This window comes from Lepidochelys olivacea (genome assembly GCF_965140295.1).
Source record: "Lepidochelys olivacea isolate rLepOli2 genome assembly, chromosome: 9".
Classification (NCBI taxonomy): domain Eukaryota; kingdom Metazoa; phylum Chordata; order Testudines; family Cheloniidae; genus Lepidochelys; species Lepidochelys olivacea.
In genome coordinates this window covers 43,202,102-43,217,891 of record NC_140419.1, presented here as the reverse complement: position 1 = coordinate 43,217,891, position 15,790 = coordinate 43,202,102, and the positions used below count along the sequence as shown (strand labels likewise).

The following is a 15,790-nucleotide window of genomic DNA, read 5'->3' as shown; positions in this document are numbered from 1 at the left end:
CTTTACTGCATCTAAACACAATAGAAACACAAATAAGGTGCTTTGCACGTTCTTGTCTTTTTTGTGTTTCCTTTGCTTTTTTGGTAAAAGGTGGATATCTGTACAACAATTCTGAACTAAATTTAAAAATGCTTTTACATAATAAAGTCTAAATAATAAAGAAAAAAACATATCTGCAAATATGTCAAAAAATTTCTCTTTCACAGGCAAAAAAAATCAGTCCAATCCAGTAATAAAAATGGTAATACTGTAGTAACTACAAATATATTCCTGTTATATTGTACTTTACTAATACAGTGTGATAATGAAATTAAAGTTCTGGGTTTTAACACATCCATTGTGTGGATCAGACTACTTGCAAAGGTTCAGGAGCTCTTTGAATGGAAAGTCTGTAGGATCTTGGGTCTCCTGTGAAACTAGAAGAGAAACTTTCAGCTTAGCATCAGTGAGGCAGTTTTGGTATTTGTTCTTCAGAAAATGCAGTGCACACAGCACAGCAGTAGAAAAGAGGGACAAGAAAAGAAAAGCAACTTTAGTTCGGGGTTTGTAGATGTCCTCAAACGGGTACACATTACTACAGAACTCCTGTACTGTAATACCAGGCTGATTAAAATATGTTTTCATTCTTGCATTATTGCGCATTTACAGAATAAGGTATTTGAGACTGCTTAAATCTGAAGAGTCAAAGGAAGCTAATCTGTTTTGTAAGGCAGTTAGTTTGTTTGCAGCCAAAAAGCCTCAACCAGAATTTCTGAATGGGTCAGTCGCGAAGGGGTACTGACTGAAATAGTTTCCTTCACTTAAATGATTTTCAAGATCCTCCAAGAGGATACTCAGGTATTCAGTGACAGTGAAACTGATCTTTTGCTGCACCTTATTATCCTGACAGCTGAGAAACTGACTAAGCTTTTAAAAAACTGAAAAGTCTTTTTCCTCCTTAGGGGCTGGATGATGTCAATGATTGTCTTCCTGAATGTATTAATTACTTCAGTGCTGTCAGATATCGTTATCTGAGGTTTCTGAAACTCCAGGTTCAAGGAAGCAATCATGGGTAAAAACTCTTTCAAAAGGAGCAAACAGCCATGTGCTTCTGAATCTTGTAGCTTTTGGGACAGTTCTGGCAAAACTGTGTTCAGAACCTCAACGAGCTCTTCCTGGCGCTCAAATAGCCTCTGTTCACTGTCGTTAAAATGAAGCCAGCAGACTGGGTTGTAATTCAGCAGCACCGTATGTGTCTCACAGCCCGTTTCGCACAAAGTTGCTCATCTCCCTTCATTGACATTGCTGGTGTTGACAGCAGTGATGCACTTTTTCACTACGGATTCAATCTCATCCATGCTTTTCATTGAAGCTTCTTGATGGGCAAAACAGTGAAACAAAAAAAAAAAGCTGCTGAGTGCAGCTTTCTTGGAAGCAGTTCAGCACCCACCTTGTGCATTTATAAAGCTGCTGTCCTGTCCACTGTCAAGCCGCACAGATTGTCAAAGCTAACGTGGCACTCCTCCATTCTTGCCTGGACCCATTGAAAAATGTGTTTGCCAGTTGGCCTATCATTGTGGCTCACCTGACGTAAAATACCTTCAGAAGAACAATGGTGTTCTCAGTGGTGATCACAGTCCAAAAAGTGAACACATATGATTACCTTGGGATTCCTCAGGACATCAAGGCTCTGATCCAAGCACAGGATGTAGAAAGGGCTCACTGTGACTTTTTCAGCTGGTTTGTTTTGTAGAAAATTTGCCAGATCTCATGTGCTCCTCTGTAACATGTTGTTGCTCAGTGGTGTATTTTCTGGTTGTACGGCCAGAACAGTTTTCTTCATGAATGCTCCCTTGCTGAATGGTTTTCTTGCTTTCCCCAAAAGTAGTGCAACTTTAAAAGTAGCCACCCGTATCTCATCTGCTTTATTAGAAAAAAAAAAATCTCTGAGCTGACACTGTTGTTTTTCAAGCTTGTTTTTTGCATTGTTTAACAGCTCATGCCTCTGAAACTCACCGTGGTAAGTGTTGTTCAACTTCCCTGTGTGAATGCTGTAGTGACATTGCATTGCATACATTTTAATTTGATGCATTTCTTTTGTACAAACAGCGCACACAGCAACTTGCTCAGAAATGGAATCACAAAACTGCATTTCCCACTGGTCCTGAAATGTTCATTTTTCTTCTTTCTGTGTTCTGCTTTTCTTAGCAGCAGTTGGCTCCTTGGGTACCATCTCTGTATCACATTCAGAGTCATTTTCTGGCACTGATTTAAAAAAAAACTTTCCGATATCCACTGGCAATTTTAACTCTTCCACCTTCTGTCACGAACAGTCTCAACCTACCCAAACACCATGCAGTAATCTTCCTGACAGTGACGTTGGCCAATAGCCGTTTATGGAGCTATGGTAGCGCGAGATGTAAACATAGCGATTAGCCAGTGAATATGCTTTGTGACTTGGAAAAAAAACCCATGCCTTTATAGTTCAGCTCTGCCTGTACTGAACAGTAATATTTTGAAGGGAATCAGTGTGCATTGTGATTTATTTTGTTTACAAAGCAACATGAATATGTAACAGCGCAGTGATTGTTGCAGCACTTCGGAGGCTGTCAGAAAAATCTGGTGATGCATTTAAGAAACACCGATTTAGGTTACTGAGCTAATGAGCGAGACCAACACAACAGGCCTCAAACCCGTCCTCACAGCTTTCTGGTCAGCTTTCTCTCTGCTGCAGTTTGGGAAAGCTGTGAACTGTTCCAAGTGCTGCGGCTGTTAGCCTACAGTTTTGGGAAGACGGCACTGCTTTGATCTACACTCCTTTATATTCTGAGGTTTAGCATTGCAACAAAAAAGGCTAGGACCGGAGCTTTTCAAAAGGCCTAGATTCTGCAGAAGCTGGTAGGACTGGCTTCCCCACTCACTAGGGAAATGTTCGAGAGTAGGCAACTAGTTTCTTTCAAGTCCCGCTGGGTACATCTTTCGGTGCCTGTCAATATTTTTTTTTGTATCCGTAAAGTGCCATGCAAACCTATGGGACTATATCAGTGTATTTTTTTCAGACAGCACATGAGTCCGTTCTTGTGTTTTGTTTTATTAACAGTGCTGTCAGACACCTTCAGGATCCATTTGAAGGCTCTGCTCCACATACATGATAAAGGGACACTTTCCACCTCTTGTTTAAAGGTCAGATTTAAAAAAAACCGATGTTTGTGCTCACAGACAGGTGTGCAAATTTGTACATTTACCACAGTTGCATCCATGACTTGTACACTTGTGTGTGCAAATAGGTACCTAGATACCTGCATGCTGGATATATGTGTGCAATTGTGGTAGATAGTTGCCCTTGCACACGTAGGTGTGCAAACATGCATTTTTGTCTGCAGATCTCAGACATTAAATATAATTTGGCTCTGTGAGCTCTAGGAAGCCCATTCTCAAAAGAAACAATTGAGTTTGCTGATTCATTTTCTTCATCTAATTCAGTGACTTGTGGTTTGATTCTTTGTAGCTACTAAGTGGCTTGTTTTCTCTAATCAGGTTTGCCATCACCTCTCCAATATTTGCCTCTTGCATGGCAAGCTGCTGCAGAGGCCTTGGATGTCTCCCAAGTTTATAACTCTGTTAGCAAATTTATCAAGTTTTGAATTTAATTCTCTGCTGCACTTTATTCTTTTCTCTTTCATTAGTAAAGTCTGCACAGAAACAAGTGAGGGTTCCAGGCAAGATGGTACCTTGTTTACTCATATTGCCCACTGGCTTTTCAAACATTTGTTTAGTTTCTCTCAGCTTTTTATCTAATAGAAACTGGCAGATGGCAGGATGGCACCACTGCTCTCCCACTGAGGCAGCAGGGGAAAAGGAGACATAACCTCTCTCCTTCTCTCCTCCACAGGCAATGAGAACTTGTCTCGGTACAGTGGAAATATGCAAATACAGAATTTGATTGCTCTGCCAAATTGTGCTCTGCCAAAATTATGCTGGCAATGTTTATTTCTTCTGGGAACCTGGAGCTGCCAAATAGCTAGTAACTAAAATATGCCTGTACGCCACTGCGACAACCACAGAACATAAATCTAACTATAGAGCTGATGTTACCTCTGCAGGGGTTTTAAAAACCATCCTCTCCAATAACCTCCATAGAGATAACTGTTCTTGTTATTTGGATGCAGTTATCCCTGTGAAAGTTGGCTCTGGATCATGGGTATCAGAAGACATTGTAGGTGCTGGTTCAGTGCTAGTCTGTGGCTGGCATTGTGCTGGTGAATACGAGGTCAGACGGCCTTGTGCACCTGCGTAGGTGCCAACCAGAGTCTTATTCTTTGTGCTCCTTGAGCACCAGGGGGCTGATCCAATGGAAGGACTTCTCATTGACTTTAATGAGCTTTGGAGCAGGCCCAGGGAAAGTGAGTCCATAACTGTAGTTACAAAGTAGCAGCCGTGTTAGTCTGTATTCGCCAAAAGAAAAGGAGTACTTGTGGCACCTTAGAGACTAACCAATTTATTTACTCCTTTTCTTTTTGCATAACTGTAGTGGAGCTGGACTTCCCAGAGTGGGTAGGGGTGAGCACCTTCTTCTGCATCAACCAGTGGTGTCAGGCCAGTGCTGTGTGAGGTATACTCAGTTATAGGGTGGTGCGAGTACTGCTCTGTCCTGCTCCCTTTTCCCAGGGTACCCAGAGTTATTCTGAAGTCTACCCATAACCCCCTAAAGTATAGCCCATAAGTACGTAGTGCCTAGAATACCTAGACAATGGGAAACTCTGTTTCTCTTTTATAATTTGACTTTTCTCATTTTTTCTCCTTAGGAACAGAGAGAGGGAGTCTGATCTACAGATTTCATAACTGGGTGGATGCTTTGGTGACATCAGTCTTGCCTGTAATCTTCTGTCACTTAACAGAAAGGGTCTCCAGTCAGGAGGGAACAAGTGAGTCATTATTCCACCATACTCTGCCCCACACAATGGAGCACTGAAGATGGGAGGGAGGGTAAACAGTTTATTGGCTGAGGTACTGAGTTTGAGGTGAGTACTTGTCTATATATATGATCTTTAGTTGGCAGCTTTCCTATTATTAACCCAAGTTAACACTTATGTTGTAAATCCTTCATCAGTAGGGCTGAAATTCCCTCCCCCCAAATTAGTGAAGCAGCTATTATTTCTCAACTATACTCTAATATGGTACAGAAGAATAAAAGTAGCAGGCAGCCGTGAATAAAATTTTAATATGCAGTACTGTATTTTAATGTTTGCCTTTTGTAACTATTACAATATATTACTATACACTGAATGGAATATGGAGGTAATTCCCAGCAGTCTGACTGGACAGCGTACAAGACATTAGTTCTCTAGAAATGCATTGCACATATCAGATTTGCTTTACATCTCTGAGTTTTGGAATATATTATCCAGAAGGAGTAAATATTTAGCCCCTTACTGATCAGGTTTTTGTTCTGAATGTAGAGCTGTCCTGTTTTGTGCTTTCTGTTGTCCAGTGCAGTGGATGAAGGTTTTATGGTTGTTCCTTTTTGTGGTTCTACAGAAGTGATCAGTCTCGTGTTACCCAACTTGGGACTTTATCCTTTTTCAGGAGGAAGCTAGTGTAGTTCCATATAATTTGAATGAAAAGAGATGTTGTTTTGTTCCTGACATGGGTAGTTGATGAGTTAATGCTTGACTATCTTTTATACCCAGAGGTGTGAGTAGAAATCCTTTCTTGCCGGTGTGGTACTCATGGGAGGACCACAAGGGGGGCACGTGACCTCCCCACATGACCTTCCATGTGACTCCACCCAGCCCGGGGCCCCCACCATCTTCCCCTCCCCTCTGATATCCCCCTTTGTGTATACAAACATCAACATGCTTAACTACTCACTTTCCCCCCACATATGTAGTATTAAGTCTGTTTATATGGAATATGGGAGTTGGGTGAGGAGCCATTTCAGCTTATGTATGACTTATTAAAAGACAAATTTTAAGTAGAACTGTATCCTAAATTGCTTTATGGTATTGTACCCAAACATTGCATTTCAATGGGGGATTCAACTTCCTTTATAGGAATAGACTCCTGAAACACTCACCAGTCCACAAAAGTTGTCCATAGTTATGCAAATAGTTCCGTTGTCTTCCGTTGGATTGATCAAATGATTGCAGGTTTACAGGATTAGGTTCCAAGTTTATAAATTGTTCTGGATGAAATTGACAATGCCTGAGCTGTCAGATCAGAAGGAGCTTCATTCAAATAAAGGTGGGCAGATGTGTGGTAAGTCTTAGCTCCGTTGCTAAGATCAGGAACATATTTTCAGCAAAGTTCTTGGCAGATTCCTGAGGCGGCTGGTTTAAGGCTGTCAGTGTCCGGCATTATAATCTTCATTTACAGTTCTCTCACCCACAAAACTGGAAAATGAGGCATTTGTTTTCTTTGTTTTGCTGCTCCAGTTCCAGTTAACAAAATGCATATTAGATTAGTTTGGCTGCAAAGAAGAATTCAATGTTTACACTGGGGACAACACCTGATTCCTGTCAGGCTGCAGAACTGGGCTGACATTAGAATCCAGACATCCTCTGGTCAGTGCAAGTAGAGGCATTCCTCTAATGATTTGGACTTGATGTGATGCTGTATGGATGTCATGGATAATTCAGACCAATAGGGAGAAACAGAATAAAAAACACTGTTTAAACACCTTCCATCCCCCCTCCACCTCTTCCCTCTTGAGGACTCCTGACCAACATAACAGCACAATACATATGCTAACAAACTTAAACAAAGCCTTTGTTTAAGTTTGTTAGCATATGTATTGTACTGTTAAAACCACTTAAAGAATTAATGCCCTCCCTAGCCACGTTCTGCTCCTTTAATGAGCAAAGCGCAGCCCCATTCCCCCCCCTCTGGAGTGTGGGGGCTAGCCCCATGTCTTTCTGGTACCTCGTACCTGCTAAAAAATCTCTTGCCAGTTCTGCGTACTGGTGGGTACCTCCTGTTTGCACTCCTTTTTATACCTGATCCTGCAACCAAGAAATGTGGGCCTGCTCCTGATGCCTGCAAGAAGTCTTGCAATCAGTGGGGCTGTGTGTGGGGCGGGGGTTGCTGCAGGGATAGGATTGGCAGGATCAGGGGCCTATTTTGTATTTGTTAGCCTGCAACTTCTCTTAACCCCCCCCCCTCCCGTAGTGACTCAGGAAGACATAGACATCAAGGGGTTCTGCAGGTCAGAACTGAGGTTCATTGCCAGAGGCTGAGCTGTCTGGAGAAACTTATATAATGCCTGCATTGTGCCTGGCTCCTTATGATGTTAGTTTTCCCAGCAGGATACCTGGTTGGTGTTTGATGGGTCTTGCATACTTATGTTGGATTCATTTTGGGGAGTTCTGCTTTAAACCTTGCAATCCATGCCTGGTGTAAATAGTGCAGGATTGTTCGAAATGTTTGGCAACCTTTGCATCTTTTTTTAATTTTAAAGAAGCAATTCTTCATCCCTGATCATTAACCTTTAATATATCTGAGGAAGCATTAATGAAGAGCAGCCTGAATACCACAAACCACATATTACTATTGGTTGGATCTGGTGCAAGACTTCTGAACTGAAAGGCAAAAGTGGTGGTCAAGGTACTGGACTGGGACAGGACTTGGGAGATCTGGTATTCTTTCCTGGCTGTGCCACAGACTTGCTGTGTGACCTTGGCAAGTTGCTTAACGAGACACTGTCAACCTGAACAGTCACTTTTCAGTCTCTGATAATTAAAGTATTCATATAAAAATAACCTAACATTCTCCAGAATTACTTCCCACTAACTTATAACTTATTGGCAGAATTTTCCCTTGAAATTTCTTTTTCAGTTGGCACAATGCAGTATTATCTCTCTTCTTGGCACCCTCACTCCTATGGAGAAAAAGGAAGGTGTTTCACATTATGTTATTATTATTATTTTTTTGCCCAAGTTTCTAGGATGGGGGAGGAGAAAAGGAAGCCAAATCTGTTTTACCAGAGCCAAGCAAATTATTTACAGAGAATAATTTTAATGAAGTTAGCCTCCTCCCTTTTGCCTGTGGAATGTGTGTAAGGCAGGGGCAGTAGTGAGAGATGAGGGAATGGCAACTCAGAGGAGGAGAAAGAGCTGTGTTTGAAGAACACCACTTTAAGAAAAAAGAACAGGAGGACTTGTGGCACCTTAGAGACTAACCAATTTATTTGAGCATGAGCTTTCGTGAGCTACAGCTACATCCGATGAAGTGAGCTGTAGCTCACGAAAGCTCATGCTCAAATAAATTGGTTAGTCTCTAAGGTGCCACAAGTACTCCTGTTCTTTTTGCGAATACAGACTAACACGGCTGTTACTCTGAAACCACTTTAAGAGTGATGCATGGGTGAGTGGGGGCTGACTACATAGACTGCTCAGGACACTATGTCACTGCAGATGAGCTGATTACTGTGAGAACCTTCACTTTGGAATTTCCTGACTCTTAGGGTTTAAATTCCTAAACTTCATGCTGTTGATGCTTGGTTTTTATCTTGTTTTTGTCTCCCTGCCTTCCTCCTCCAGAGAATAAATAGCTTAGATTCTGGCAGGATCAGCTGTGCATCTATTGCTCAGGTAGCCTGAAAGATGTAGATTGATATTTGACTTCTGGTAATGAAATGAAAAGTGTTTTACTTATGAACCTCAGCAGTATGCTCCTTACAGCCAAGTATCAATTGAGTGAGTTTATATGAATTTATGCTTTATCAGGGACTTCATTCACAGAAGCCAGGATCTCAAAAGCCAGGGTGAGTCTGAATGGAAGGTCAGTCATTTTAGGACACTTCTAAACTTTCCAACCCTAGCCAGGATCAGAAGTGGAAGTACTGAAATATTGTGACTTGCTGTGATCTGGTCTTTCTGTCAGTGGGAAAAAGCTTGCCCTAGTGAAATGTACAGGCCAGTTGTTAGTTCAGAGTTCTTGTGAGCATCCGGTACTTTTGAGGGTCACATTTCTCTAATTTACATTGAGTCCAGTTGTTAGCACACTAGCCTGGGACTTGGGACACCTGGCCCTACCTCCACCACAGACTTCCTGTGTGACTGTGCTTAGCCTCTCTGTGCCTCAGCTCTCCATCTGTACAATGAGGATAATATCACTGCCCTTCCTCACAGGGTGTTGTGAGAATAAATACATTAAAGATGGTGAGGCACACTGATAATGATGGTAATGGGGTCCCACATTCATCTTAGATAGATGAATAGAGAAAGTATCATATGCTTGATGCTTAGAAATCTTGAAATTTGTTCAGATAGAAAATAAATGGCGAGCTTCACTATTTCTTTTCCTTCACAGCATCTTGGATTTTACCTTGTATGATGACAGTGAGCAACGATAACTTTTATCAAAGGCCCTGAGTGGTCCTGCAAAGATTCATGTGTGTGATTAGCTGTACACATGGGAGTATCCCATTGTCTTTCGTGGGACTTACCCATATGCATAAAGGTAAGCATGTGCATAATTCTTTGCAGGAAGCCCTAAGATGGTAGTTCTGGCCAAACTCTCTTTTCAGATAGGAACGGGCAGCTTCTGTTAAAGTTAGTACAAGTCATGGATGTGATTCTGAAAGCAGAAGTTGGCCATAAGGGTAAAAGTGCAACTGCATGCAGAACATCTTTGATTACTTTTGGAGAACCTGCCTCCACAATCCCTTCAGTAAATTAAATTGACTGGATTTCAGTAACTACAGGCTTTTTAATCTAACCTTGTTTGTGCATCTTTCATTGCAATTGTCCTCAGCATCTGGTTGCATAACTAAGATAAGTCCTTCAGTTTGTGCATACAGGCGTACTGGGGCAGTTGTTTGACTGCCTTCAACTTAAGAATACCTCACTGACTACAAAGCATTTGAATAGTATGCATCACAATCTTGAAGCTATCTTTAAGAGTTGCTTAGATCATCCACCTTAGGGGCACCCTCTATGGGCTTCATACTCTGGCTGCATCTTCAACCCCTGCAGCCTTTTTTCTTGGCCCAATGGCAGTATGTCCCCTTGTTCAAAGAATATCCCTCCATTTGTACGGTCCTTCCTAGCCTTATGGGCGCACCAGCCCCACATGTCTCCCTATGAATCCCACACTCTCAGGCTCCTCTCAGCTCAAGTAGTGGTCCTTTCCCATGCAGAGGCTAAGCATCAAACTTTGAGAATACTGGGCTCTGTGTACTTGGGACCCCCATTCCTACATGTCTGTATTAATGTGATACAACAATATATAAATAGATTGAAGGGAGTTGTACTCCTCTCCTCCTCTATGAATCTGGGACTCTGAGCTGAAGCCTGTCTTGTATCCTTACAGTGGTTGATCATAGGATGGAAGAGGGATGTATGACAAGGGAAAATTACTCACCAGTAATTCCTTTTGTCATCTCTCTCTCATTCTTTCCTCACATCACACATTCTGCTCTCTTCCCATCTGCCTTCCTCCCTCCTATATTTTCTCTATCCTCCTTTCTTCCTATCACTCTGGACGTTTTCTAACTGCCAAGAAGGCAGTGGGCTGGGGCCTTATATACAGTGCTTGACTGTCAGATATTCTGCTTGCTTGCTTCTGGTAGGTGGAGCCATGATACTTGAATGTCTCTGTTCAGAGGATGGGGAGACACAGGGTACAAAGCAAGGAATTAGCAGTAAGTAATGTTGTCTTGCTTGTCACAGCAGATTGAACACTTATCTGTAGTGCACTGTGGAGCATGCTGGTTGTATTTTAATCTCATTTTAAGCCTCTTTTCCACTTGAAGGGGAGCAGGGAACCCTTCAGTTTCTCCTAAGCTTGTTAGCTTTGTTAGTTTTATCTGCATACGTTGCCATCCAGCACTGTTACATATGTTGTTCTTCACAAGGGTAGAATGCTATAGGGCTCGCTGCTGTTTCACTAAAAACTGGTGCTCTTGAAGAATGCGTCCTTTTAGTCCTTTCATATTCACAGAATGGCATTTGGATATCTAAGGTTTTTGCGTCATATTCCGCTGAAATGGTTTAATTTCCGCAAAAATACATATCTTGGATGTTGATAGCATCTTTTGTGTGAGGATAAGCTACATGAGAGAGATTGCACTGGAATGAATTATAGCAGTCTGAAACATTTCTTGTTCTGTCCTAGCAGTTGCCGTACTGAAGGGCGGAGAGTTTCCTTGATGCTCTTGACATTTGTAGCTTTATTATTTGCTGCAATGCCTGGTGTCCACAGACCACTTCCCCCTGTTGAGACAACCAGAAGTAATGAAGGTGTACATCTGAACCGTGTGGAGGATTTCAAAAAAATACATAAAACGTGAACACAATCCATGGAGTTTGCTTGCTTAAAGACAGGCCCAGTCTATCCTACAAATACCACAATATCAGGAGATCTGACTATAACAAGGTTCCATTTTGTAGAGCAGACAGCACCTTAACAACGTTAACTGTATTAGTGTCTGGTTAAAACTGAGAATTTAAATGCCTGTGTGCACACACAAAAGGAAGTGTAAAGGTTTATCTTCTCCGAGTAATGGTATCCTATCCGCAGGACATAGCTGTGTATTATTAGTTGAGCTGTTTAAATTTATACTGTAAGTATTCACAAATGCCTCCTATGCTAAAAGAACATTAAGGTTGCAAAATCAAACACTCAAAAGTTAAGAAATGCCAGAATTCAGATTGCCTGCGCACCCTTACTTTTGGCCCCTTTGTATATGCACGATAACATCCTTTAATTACATAATCACTTGCTATTTTTTTCCCACAAAACCCCTCCCTCATTCAGGGCACATAATGGATGGTGCTTTCTCAAGGAGCAGCTCTTAAATAATTTTTTATCCTCACTGTTCAATGTGTGGCCATAGGCCTTATTTACCACTCTCTATTCAAACCTTGCTCTGAAGACAGAAATATTAATTTCTTCCGGGGCTTTTCTATGACACTCATCATTATACTACCTGACAGCTTCACAGACACTGATGAATTTATTTTCCCAACACCCCGTAAGTGTAGGGGGTGGGGTGTTATCCCTTTTTACGGATGGGAGCCAAGGCACAGAGAAATGAGGTAAAAAGTGTTAACTGTTTTGGGGTGCCCTGTTTGAGATGTCTAGGACCTGATTTTTCAGGGTACTTTGCATTGTATAGCAGTTTATATGTTCAAAGCACAGCTTCCATTGTCTTCAGTTGCAGCTGTGAGCGCTCGGCACTTCTGCAGATCAGATCCCAGGGCTCGGCACTTCTGCAGATCAGATCCCAGGGTCTAAAGTCAGACATGTAGAAAATGAGGGACACAGTTAAAAATTTGGTTTAAGTGACTTGCCCGGCATTACATAGGAACTCTGCGGCAAGGCAGGGTTGAATCCAGTTTTCCAGGGCAGCATTCAACTGCCTTAACCATGACACCATCCCTTCCCTTTCTGCAATCCCTTGCCTCATTCGCGACACATTTTCCAACTTCTACAAAAAATGAAGCAGGGGTTCTACAGACAACTGTTGTCTTCACTACACAGCTTTGATTCATCCCCAGTGTGGGCTCATCCGGCATGCTGAATGTGCCAGGGGTCCTGTGGAAAAAATTGTATATACCCATGTAATTATAGTTCGTATTATAATGCACACAAAAGGGGGCCATAGTAAGGTTGTGCAGATAAACTTAATTAATTGTGCTAAGCACTGTACAAACAGAGAACTAAAAGTCGGTCCCTGCCCCAGAGAGTTGACAATCTAAGTGACTAATGTTATTCTTCAGTTTGCAAATTATAAATCTCAGTGTGTTAAAAAAAATTGTGCATTCACTGCTGGTGCAAAGGATGGCTTAAAACTGTCTCCAGTTTTCTTAACAAGCAGGAGTTTATAGCCAGAAAGCTTGGCTCAGAACAAGTTGTGCAAATAGGCACTCACCGCACTTGGTTACAAATCAAGAAGTGTGTGTGGAGGAAGCGGGGGTAGGGTCAGGAAAACTCTTCCCACTAGCTCTCTACTGATCCTGGCCCCTGTCCTCTCTGCACAAGAGTCTGTGCTAGCTGCCTACAGCCCTGGGGCAGCAGGAATCCTTGCAGACCTGTGTGATGGTTCCCAGTGCAGCTTCACCTTCCAAACACTAATGCTTGTGGGTGGGGCTGCAGAGGCTTGGCTGCTGTCTTCCCACCTCAGCGGCCTGATGAGGAGTGGAATGCTCTTCAGGCCGATGGGCCCTATTCATGGTGGATTGCTCTGGAGCCTGGTGGTGGGGGAAAAGGGCTATTATGTTGCCTTCCCTGCTGTCCCTTATGCTAGGACCCCACATCCCAAATGAGACTTTGAGGCAGGCCCTACTTCCCTCAGCTGTTGCTCCATGAGGACCCCACTGATACATATGGCTGTGTGTGTGTGGAGTTTGGGATTCTGCCTCCTGGAGAATAGCAATGGCTGGGTGGCTCTGTGGAGACACTGCCATACTCTGATTCCAATTGGACTTTGGGGGCACTGGTAGAGCTTTAGTCAGGGTCCATCTGCGTTAAGTGGGAGGATCAGGGTTTGGCTCATATAGTGTTTCTTCTCTGAAAAGCTTATCCTAACTAAAGGTTCATTCTTGACGTCACCTCAGCTGAGTTATAAACACACCATTGCTTAAACTATAGTGCAAGTCAGGTGGGATTCGCTGGTATATCTGAAGGCAGAATTTATCCCGCATGTACCATTAGAGTCCCAAGATATGGCAGAGTTTTGGCCAGGATGAAAAGATAGATTGTTCTCGGCTGGACCAGCAGATATGGAATTGCCACCCAAAGAAAACAGGGTAATTTCTGCTGCCTTTAACAACACACAAGGATCTACCTGCTTTTCCAAGTTACATACTTTTAAACACATAGGGCCTCATCCAAAGCCCACTGAAGTCTCTGGGAGTCTTTCTGTTGACTTCAGTGGGCTTTGCATCAAGCCCAAAGTGAAGTATTTCTTGAAAAAAGGCAGAGGCAGGGTGTGTACCACAGAACCTACTCCTTTCCCTTTTGTGTTGGCCAGTTTCCAGCCGTTGCTGCATTGAACTAATTCTTCATAGACATTAAGGTTGTTTTTCAGGGACTGATTCTTCAGTACGAAGGAATGCTACGGTGGTGCTGTAACCATTTTATTGTGCAGTGATGTATTTAATACTCTAGCTGAGGGCTTGTCTACCCATAAAGCACTCCAGCGGCACTGCTGCAATGCTTCAGTGAAGACACTCCCTATGCCAACAGGAGAGGCTCTCCTTTCACTGGAGTTAATCCATCTCCCCGACAGGTGGTAGCCAGGTCGACAGAAGAATTCTCCCATCAATGTAATGCTATCTATACTGGGGGTTAGGTTGGTTTAGCTGCTTTGTTCAGGGGTATGGATTTTTCACACTCCTGAGTGTCATAATTATATTGATCTAATTTCCTAGAGTAGACCAAGCCTGAGAGAACCCCAGGGAAAAACCTGTGGTTAGCAGTTTTTCAAATAGATGTTCAGATACCATGGTGGTGGGTGTATGTGTAGGTGTGTGGTCTATAACCCCACAGTAAAATTACACACACTTTCTCCCAGGGTTTTTGTTTGGTTGCACTAAATAAAGGAGAGTAAAACTCAGTCCCATTTCTTCATTTCCCAGCATTTTACTCAGATACAGCCAGCTTTTGTAGATTACAGAATTTGTTTTTCAAATACAACAGTTGTTATATTGTATGTCTGAGTCCTACCAGAGTCCTACGCAAATAACATGCTTGTGGTGTAGTAACTGTAGAAGCTGATCCTGGCCATGATAGCCCTGAGCGTTAGACCCTGTTTTAGTTAGAGACAGAATACTGGCCAGGACCACATGATCCCTTTTTAAAAATGATTTGTTAGATGGAACAAAGTTTAGAATAGCCCAATGTCCCAAGCCTTTCTCAGGTGAGTTTTTCTTCCTATGGTAGATATGGCCATAGGCTATTCGCATTAGCATCGTTTTAAAAGTGCAAGATACAGGGATTGTTTTCCTAGATGTTCCCTCATAAACCCCGGTAATCTTACTGGAGCTGTTTATTTCCCAGTAGAGGAGCTGCATGATGCAGCTGTGAAGGAAGTGGCAATGGTGAAGAGGGATTGAGACCAGCTGGGACTCACTCCCCCTCTTTGCTCTCACTGCTAGTGATGGTGCCCCAGTAAGTATTGCCGAAGTCACCATTGTCTGGGGAGGAAGAAACCGTTGTTTTTTAGTCACTGGATGTAGGACACGGGAAAGGAGATGCAAGCTCGTAAGCACAGCCTAACACTGTTGGTGTTATGGATAGTAAGGACTTGTTCATGTGGGGGATTAGCCCTGATTTTGCACGTAGTAGCCAGTGACCAAGAAAGCATGATTGGTCCTGGTTGAGTATATTCTTGGTTCAAGGAGAGATGGGCCAGTGGTTAGGGTACTAGCCTGGGACTCAGGAGATCCAGTTTCAGTTCCCTGCTCCACCTCAGACTTCCTGTCTGCCCTTTGTCAAGTCAGTTAATTGCTCTGTGCCTCAGTTTCCCATCTGTAAAATGAGGAGAATAACGCGTCTTACATCACAGGAGTGTGGTGAAGATAATTACATTAAAAGATTGTGAAGTGCTCAGATACTGTGGTTATGGAGGCACTGAAGAACCTCAGATAGGTAAATGTAAATCATGGCTTTCCTTTGTATACAATTGATGTTTGTATGGGCACAGTTATGCTGGTTGCTGGCGTCACTGATGACTGAATCCCAAGAAGGTTTCTGTTGTTGAAGGGATCATACGGATCCCAGCAAGCTCCAGTTTCTCTGCTTTTGTGGAACGTTCCCTGACAAAACTTGAAAGAGGGGAATGAAAAGATTTTTGAGTCTTTGCCAA

The 15,790-nt window shown here is 42.6% G+C and overlaps 1 protein-coding gene across 7 annotated transcripts in view; it reads left to right on the top strand.

Annotated features, from left to right (window-relative positions):
* Window positions 1-15,790, top strand: part of ST6GAL1 (ST6 beta-galactoside alpha-2,6-sialyltransferase 1) — a 102,530-nt gene that overhangs the window by 15,768 nt on the left and 70,972 nt on the right. For 3 of the 7 annotated variants that reach the window (XM_084640209.1, XM_084640212.1, XM_084640210.1), the window contains exon 2: window positions 4,785-4,904. The exons of 2 other annotated variants lie outside the window; for them this stretch is intronic. The gene's annotated coding sequence lies outside the window, so the exon portion shown is untranslated. Of the gene's footprint in view, window positions 1-3,085; window positions 3,163-4,784; window positions 5,001-15,790 lie in introns of those variants that run through there. 2 more of the 7 variants (XM_084640211.1, XM_084640213.1) reach the window with 2 other exon arrangements.